An 8,577-nucleotide genomic window follows, 5' to 3' on the forward strand; every position below is an offset into this window, starting at 1 on the left:
TGACTACTTTTTTACCAAGTTAGGTATTGCCCTTCCCTTTACCGACTTTGAAACTGAAATCCTTTGGACCTGCAATCTTGGGCCTTCATGAACTAGGAGTTAGACCTACTCTTTGTTTGCTTTTATACTTGTTCGTGCTGACAAAACTTGGGGCGGCCAAGAAGAAAGCTTCTTGGATCTCTTTCTGGGCTAATCAAGGCAAAAAGGTTTTTGCCATTTTCGATGACTCCTTCCATGACTTTAAGAATTTTTATTTCAAGGTCCAGGCTGTGGGTGAGGTCCATCCCTTCTTTTTAGATGAGAATAAGGAGCACTCCTTTCCACTTTGGTGGCAAGAGAATCTGGTAGTGTTTAAGTACCCCTTAGAGAGCTTAGACGAGGTGGAGAGGGCCTTTGTGGGTGTGTTGGAGGAGCACTGGGGGCGGCCTCCTCATTTGGACACGAAGAAATTTTTAGGGGATCCTGCCCTTCTCCGTTCTGAGCTAGGTAGTACCCGACCTTCTTTGATTTTTACTATCTTGCTTTAGTTGTAATGTTCGTAACCGTTTTGTTTCTTATTTTCCAGAGATGGCTTCGGGGTCTGATTCCATGAAATTTCTACGCAAAACCAAGAAGACTATAACTGCTCAGAATTTACAGAGGAAGGCGGCGGGGGAGAGCACCTTTCAACTTCCACCAAAGAAGTCAGACTCGGGTCTTCAAGGTCCGAGGAAGATTATTCCGACCCCTCACGTCCGTTTGGCTCCTACCGACCTGCCTTTGGCGAGTTCTGATGCTGTTTCCTCTCTTTCTTCCTCCGAGCCTGCTCCCAAGAAGCAGAAGATATTGGGAGCTATTGATATTAACGACAAGGATTTTGATGGTGGGCCTTCACTGAGGAGCATATTGCTCCTTATGGTTTTGTCTCTACTGACAATGTGTCCATCCTTAAGAACTTTCATTATATGGCCCGTAACTGTGTTCAGATGGCTAACCTGAATGCTGCTTTGGCGAAAGAATTTAAGAAAGTCCGTATCAATGCCACCAGCGCTTTTCTGGGAAGCGCTAAGGCTGAGTTTGAGAGGGTTGAGGGTTTGAAGTCTGAGTTGGAGGCGAAGAATGTGGGGCTGGAGCTTGCACTGGAAAAGGAGAAGTCCCGAGCTACAGCAGCTGAGGCCACCTCTAATTTGGCGGAGGAGATGGCAAAGAAGGCTAAGGAGAGCTATACCAGGACATATGCTGAGCTGCTTGAAGCGAAGGAGAAGCTTCAATCTTCTTATGATGATTACGCCGAGCTTCAGGGTCACATGGTGAATGGTATGACTGCCATGTACGAGAATTTGAAGGAACAGATCCAGGTTCTGGCTCCCAATCTTGACCTCTCTTTGTTTAGCATGGATAATGTGGTGGTGGATGGTAAGATTGTGCCTGCCCCAAATGAGGATGAGATTCCTGTGCCCGACCCGAAGACTAAAGCTTCCCCAAGCCCTTCTGCTGAGGCTACCCAGTCCGAGGCCGGCCCTGATGTGGAGATCGTAAATGGTCTGGATGGTTTTGTCGGGGCTATTCCGATCTCGGTTATTCCTCCTCCTCCTCAGGATGCGGCCACAGGGGCGAAGCTCGACCCTTTGTGACTTTTACTTTTATGTCCCTTTTCAATTTATGTACTTGATGTGGCCCGGTCTATGAGTCTTTGAACACCTTTTTATGTAATAGCTGGTAGTTAAACACTTTTACCTTATAGTTGCTTCTAGAAACTTTTAAGTTTTATGTTTAACCTTTTGGGGTTGTTTACTTTGTTCTTCAACAATTTGCGTGTAGCGCTTGGTTTTTATTCTCAGTCGCTTCTTATCCGCCCTTGATGGTTGGTTGTGGAAAACACTTTTACCCTTTAATTGCTCTTTAGCAACTTTTGAGCTTAATGTTCATCCTTTTTGATATTTTGGTCGATTGCTTTGGTAGCGTAGCGAATGTCTCCTAGGTAATGTTCGTGGTGAACCTTTACCTTTTCGTTGCATGGATTGAGCCTTTCTGGACATTTGGGTCTTACCTTTCAGCTAATTTTTTATAGCTTTTGTAGGTAGTATCTGAGTTGCTTGGCTTGCGGGTATGTTGATTAATTTGCTTTGCTTTGCTTTTTAGTTGCCTTTTGGCAAATTTCTAGCTGGCGTTTGTGTGTTCTGAACCTTTAGTTGCGTTCTTCTTTTTAAGTAGTGTTCCTTCCAAACCTCTACCTTTCAGCTTTTACTTAGCAACTTTTAGGAGTAGTGTTCGATTTCCGAACTTCTACTTTAGAGGTTCCTTTGAATGTCTGCAGCCTTTAGGTTTTGTCCGACCTTTGCGCGGTCGAGGCATACATTGTTCCTTTTTAGTGATCCTTTTGGTGGTCCGACTTCTCTGTCGGGCCTTTTCAAGTTATTTCTGCAACTCTGTTTTTAATCCGACCTTGTTGGGTCGCTTTGTACGAGTTACTTTTATAACTTCTCATATTAATTTGAACCTCATCGCTTCATCCTGCCGACCTTGTATGGTCGGGCATCGATTTTTTGCGTTTTTTCGAGCATAAATTAATGTGCCTTGGTAGGAAACTTTTTAAGGAATGGATGATTTTATTAAGATAAAATGCAAGAAATGAAATATCTATACATGCCTGGTTACCCTGTAGTTCGGGGCTCCCTTAGTTCTTGACCTGGTGCCTCATTAAAAAACCATTTGCTGGGAAAAAGAGTGCACCTTGGTTCAAGTCTTTCTAGCTGTAGTACGTTCTCAGGTTACAGACGTGCCATAACCTCGGGAGCTTCCGCCCTTGGAGGTCGGCCACCTTATAGTAACCTTTTCCTAGTACTTATGCAACCCGGTATGGTCCTTTCCAATTGGCAGCTAGCTTTCCTTCTCCCGATCTGCCTACTCCGATGTCGTTTCGGATCAGGATAAGGTCGTTGGTCATGAAGCTTCGTTGGATTACCTTCCAGTTGTATCTGAGTGCCATTCGACACTTTAGAGCTTCCTCTCTTATCCGAGTTCTTTCTCGGACTTCTGGTAGCAGGTCGAGTGTAAGGCCCAAGACCTTTGAAAAGTCTTATTTTGAAATAATCCCAAATTATATATTTATTTATTTATAGTTTTAATTTCAGAAATTATTTTTATTAAAAATAATTAAAGGTAATTAATTGGATTTGAAATAAATTAAGATTTTTTATCCAAACTCTACGTATAGATTATTTTTTCATTTATGATTTAAAGTTCTAGAAATTCGAAAATAATGAGGTTTGGCTATTTAAATTAGAATTTTGTCTAATTTTATAATTATTAAATTATTTTCTATATTTAAATTATAAAATTGGAAGTTATGAAATAATAAGAATTTTATATGATTTGATTTTAGATAATTTAATTTATATCATTTAATACTTTAAGATAAAGAGAAATTAATTATATTACCATGGATTTTCAATTAGAGTAATTTATTGAGAATCAATTAGTACTTTTATACGACAAATAATATTTTAAAGTAATTTTAGAGATTAAATTAGTTTTTCAAATATTAATACTTTATGCTTCAATTTTATTAAAATTACCAAAATATCCTTATACCTAATTTTTACCAAAACCCTAAATTACCCAAAATATCACCTTAACCCTAATTTGCCCAAAAACCTAGCCGCCAATGCTAAACCCCCTTCATACCCCACTAACTGAAGAAAGAAAGAAGGAAAAAAAAAGAAAAAGAAAGGAAAGGGAGGAACAGAGAGCAGAGGGCGTTGAGGAAGAAGGGGAAAGGGGGAAGAGGGACGAGAGGGAGACGGCGCTGACAGGCGTCACTGCCGCCGCACCGCCATGTCACATAGAGAAGAGAGAGGGAGAACCAAAGAAGGAGAAGAGAGAGAAGGTCGCGCTGCTACCTCGCCGCCGCTCGTCGTGCCGTGTCGCATCGCCGTCCAGCCAAGTCGAAGGAGAGGCATCGCCATCACGGTTGACTGGGCTAGCTGAGGGAGAGTGAGAAATGAATGAGAGCGCTCACGATGGAGAAAGGGGAGATGTCGCCACTGTACCGGTCACTGTTGAGCCGCCGGGCAGAAGCTTCCATGGCCGTTGCCGTCGAGCTCACAAGTGAGAGAAAGAGAGTTCGCAGGTGAGAGAGGAAGGTGTTGCGTTGCTGTTCGTTGCTGTGCAGCCTCTGCCACGCCTTGTCGTCGCTAGAGTTGCCACCGCCGTGTGCCACCGCCGCTTCTCACCGCCGAGGGGAAGCCTTGCCTACGTTGCTGCCTTCCGGGTCAGATTCACCGGTAACCTTGTTTCTTGCTTTCTTGAACCCTGTTCCACTTCTATTCTGTCCCACTGTTCTGATTATTGTTAGTGTCTTTGCTGCCTTACTCACTCAGATTAATGCTACCGCCGCCAGAACGGGTTTCCTGGTATGATTTCTGCTTCTTGCGGCTCCACCGTTCTGTTCCTCTGTAGCTGTAGTGAGTTTTCCATCTAAAACCCTTATAATTATTGTTGTCATATGCTTGTTCTGATTCAATTTTTGATATATGTCCTTGTCTTCGGTTTCTTGAAACTATTTCAGTCACTGGGTTGTTATAAGAGGTGTCGGGGCTGTTGTTGTCTCTATGGGGGTTATTGTTGTCACTGTCGCCATGAATTGAAAGAAAAGGGAATTATCACGATAAATTACGCGGACTCAGCTAACTGAGGTAGGGGTGCTTTTCTTAAACTTGTTTTATTTTCCAGAGTTGTTGTAAATCGATATTAATGCGTAAAATACATCTTTGGTGATTTCTTGAGTCTTATGAATTGAATAGAGTTGTTTTGGATGAATAAGATTATTAGTTTGATTGATAGATGGATCGATTGAGAAAGCTGAATATTCTGATTAGTTGACTGATGTTGTTAAAGTGGTTTTCCTTGAATTAATGGGAGAGATTTCATAATGGCATTTAGTTTAATTTTGGAAACAATTCGATTTTAGGAAAGGTTTAGTATTGAAATTTGATGTGATATTGAACCCGATTTGATATTGGAATTTGATTTTAAAATAAATTTAGAAATGACTTAGTATTTGGAAACGATTTGTTTATTGAGAATAATTTACTATTTTGGTAATGGTTCGAACAGGGTTTGAGGAACGGTTTGGTTTGAAACTGTTTGAGAAAACTGAAAGTTCTTAATTATTGATTAATGCTGTTGAATGAGGTTGATTTAAACTGCGATTTATAGGATTGGTTGATTGGATTCTGGATTTTGCAATTTCCCTGTGTTGAGTGTGGTTGTTGTGAAAATTATTATTGGAAGTGATTTTAATGATTAACAGGTGTTTGGTTTGGTTTAGTTGGGACCCGAAAAGGGTGGCAAAATCCGAGTTTTAGAGGAGATGCTGCCGAAATTTTATAAAATTGGAAGTTTTGTTTGAAGTAATTATTTAAAAAGATTTAGTTCTTAAACGTTATTTGTTTCAGATTGATTTATTTAGAAAAGAAAGAATTATGTTTTAAATTGAGATTGTTGATTAACGAAAAGAAGGATGATGAGGATTAATTTGAAATATGATTTTTGAATGAATTTAAAAATGGGATATGGATTGACGAATGATGATGATATTGAGAATGACTTAGATATTGATGAATGATGAATGAATTATTTATATGGCTTATGAATTTGAAATATCTGAGATACGAGGTTCCCTGGATTAAGTGCCGTGGCTTGCCACCACGTGTACCAGGTTGAAAACTCGATACTCTGTTGACCCTACGACGTAAGTGTGACCGGACACTATATAAATTCCCGGGAATGATACCCCCATTGAGCAATATTGATTATTTGAGAAAAAGCTATGCATAGACTCTTGGGGATGCACGTCGGGGGACAGTCTAAGGACAATTCAGACTTGTCGGGTTGGCTGGATAACCGACAGATGAGCCTCATCAGCCATAGGACAGGCATGCATCATATGCATTTGTATGCTTTGCTTGGGTTTGAACTTGTTTTGGTTTGCCTAATTGCTAAACTGTTCTTAACTGCTACTTGAACTATTTGCTGTAACTGCTACCTACTTGTGCTTTCTTTGTCTATCTTGTCTGTGTTTGTTCTGGCGTGCTACATTTGAGAATGAACTTGGATGCTGAATTAATGATTGTGTTGTTTGATTGCGTGGTTGATTTCTGATTGAGATTTTCTTATAAGTAAGGAAGGATTTTGGATTTCTGAAAGATTAAACATTGTTTCTTTGAAAAGGATTTTGAACGATTTCCTATTGGTTTTAAAAGATTCATAAGGCAATGATAATCACTGAGCTTGAAAATAGTTTCTTATTAAATATCTTCTTATGAAAACTTTGAAACTCCGTGGTGAGACCGTGTGGTTAGGTTCTCACCCCTTACAGCTTTACCTTTTCAGGAACCGGATGAAGAAGTATTAAGAAGAGTTATACTGCGTTTGGTTTATATGCTGTTGTGTTAATTAGATTATTTTCTTCCCTCGTCTTTGTTATTACAAGTTTGTAAGAGGGATAGGAATTGTATGTTTTATATGTACAATATATTAAATTACTATGTAAGGAGTTTTGTATATGAATCTATGCCTGTTTGTATTTTTCTTAAGATAACGTTATTTATTTCTGGTTTTTCAAAGAAATCAGCGATACAGTGTCGAGTCATAGGCTCCTATTTTAATATTTAGTATGTAAAGTAGTCGTAATACTTATTGCTATCAGAGTAGCGCAGCCGGAAGCGTGACTTCTGATAGTGAGGGTGTTATATCGAGCTCTTCTCTCTGTGCTTAGGAGTTGATTTCCTCATTGTAAAAGATCACCCTGGGGGATCCTTCGTCTACTTCGACAGAAATCATTGCCTCTACCCCGTAGGCTAGTTAGAAAGGCGATTCACCTGTGGTGGAATGTGGTGTTGTCCGATACACCCACAAGACTTGGGGGAGCTCTTCTGCCCAGGCTCCATTTGCGTCTTGTAGTCGGCGTTTCAGCCCGGCCAATATGACCTTATTGGCTGCCTCTGCCTGTCCGTTGGCCTGTGAGTGTTCTACTGATGTGAACTGGTGCCTGATTTTTAAGTCGGCTACTAGGTTTCTGAAACCTGTATCAGTGAACTGAGTTCCATTGTCTGTCGTTATGGAGTAAAGAACCCCAAACCTTGTGACAGTATTTTCGTAGAGGAATTTCTGACTTCGCTGGGCAGTGGCGGCGGCTAGGGGTTCTGCCTCAATCAACTTTGTGAAGTAGTTTACTCCCACTATGAGGAATTTGACTTGTCCTAATCCTTGGGGAAAGGACTTGAGGAGGTCGAGTCTCCATTTTGTGAATGGCCAGGGGGAGGTAACGCTAATAAGCTTTTCAGGTGAGGCTATGTGATAGTCGGCGTGCTTCTGGCATGAAGGGCATGTTTTTACGAACTCAGTCGCTTCCTTTTGTAAGATCGGCTAATAGAAGCCGGCTTGGATCACTTTTTTAGACAGTGCCCGAGCTCCGAGGTGGTTGCCACACATGCCACTATGAACGTCCTCCAGGACTTCGTTTGTGATGGAGGTCGGTACGCACTTGAGGAGGGGCGCCAAGATCCCTCTTCTGTACAGAACGTCGTGCATTAGGGTGTAGTATTGTGCCTCCCTTATCAGTCTTTTAGCGTCTTTCTTCTCCAGGGGGAGTGTTTCAGACTTGAGGTAGTTGATTATAGGGATCATCCACCCTTGGTCTTGGTCCGATATATATAACACCTTCTCCTTGCTCGAGGTTGATGGGTGCTGCAAGGTTTCTTGGATGAGGCTTCTGTTATTGCCCCCTGGCATGGTGCTGGCAAGTTTTGAAGGTGCATCAGCTCGAGCATTTTATTCCCGGGGTATGTGTCGGACCTTACATCCGCCGAAGCTCTTGAGCTGTTTCTTGGTTTTGTCCAGGTATTTCTTCATAGTTGGGTCTTTCACTTGGTAACTTCCCTCTATCTGTGAGTTGATTACTTGTGAGTCACTGAAGATGGTGAGCTTCTGGACTCCGACCTCTTTGGCCAGCCTTAAGCCAGCCAGCAGGGCTTCATATTCTGCTTGGTTGTTTGAAGCAGGGAACTCAAACTTTAGGGATAGTTCTATTTGAGTTTCTTGGTCGCTTTCCAAGATGACACCTGCACCGCTTCTGGCCTTATTTGACAAGCCATCGACGTATAGGTTCCATGAGACGGGGTTCCCGGGGCGTCGGTGTATTCGGCGACGAAATCGGCCAGATATTAGGATTTAATGGCAGTCCGTGCTTCATAATTCAGATCGAACTCGAACAGCTCGACTGCCCACTGTAGGATTCTGCCTGCCAGGTCCGTTTTTTATAGAATGTGCTTCATGGGTTGGTTGGTGCGGACTTTAATGGTGTGGGCTTGAAAGTAGGATCGAAGTCTTCTGGATGCGAGCACAAGGGCATAGGCAAAATTTTTTATCTTCTGATAGTTTAGCTCGGCCCCTTGTAAGGCTTTGCTGAAGAAGTAGATAGCCTACTGTCCTTTGTCGTCCCCTTGAACTAGGGCCGACGCTATCGCCCGACTTCCGACCGCTAGGTATAACACCAGTTCCTCTCCTTGCTTGGGTCAGGTCAGGATGGGTGGT

This window comes from Arachis hypogaea, chromosome 17 (assembly GCF_003086295.3).
Source record: "Arachis hypogaea cultivar Tifrunner chromosome 17, arahy.Tifrunner.gnm2.J5K5, whole genome shotgun sequence".
Lineage (NCBI taxonomy): Eukaryota > Viridiplantae > Streptophyta > Magnoliopsida > Fabales > Fabaceae > Arachis > Arachis hypogaea.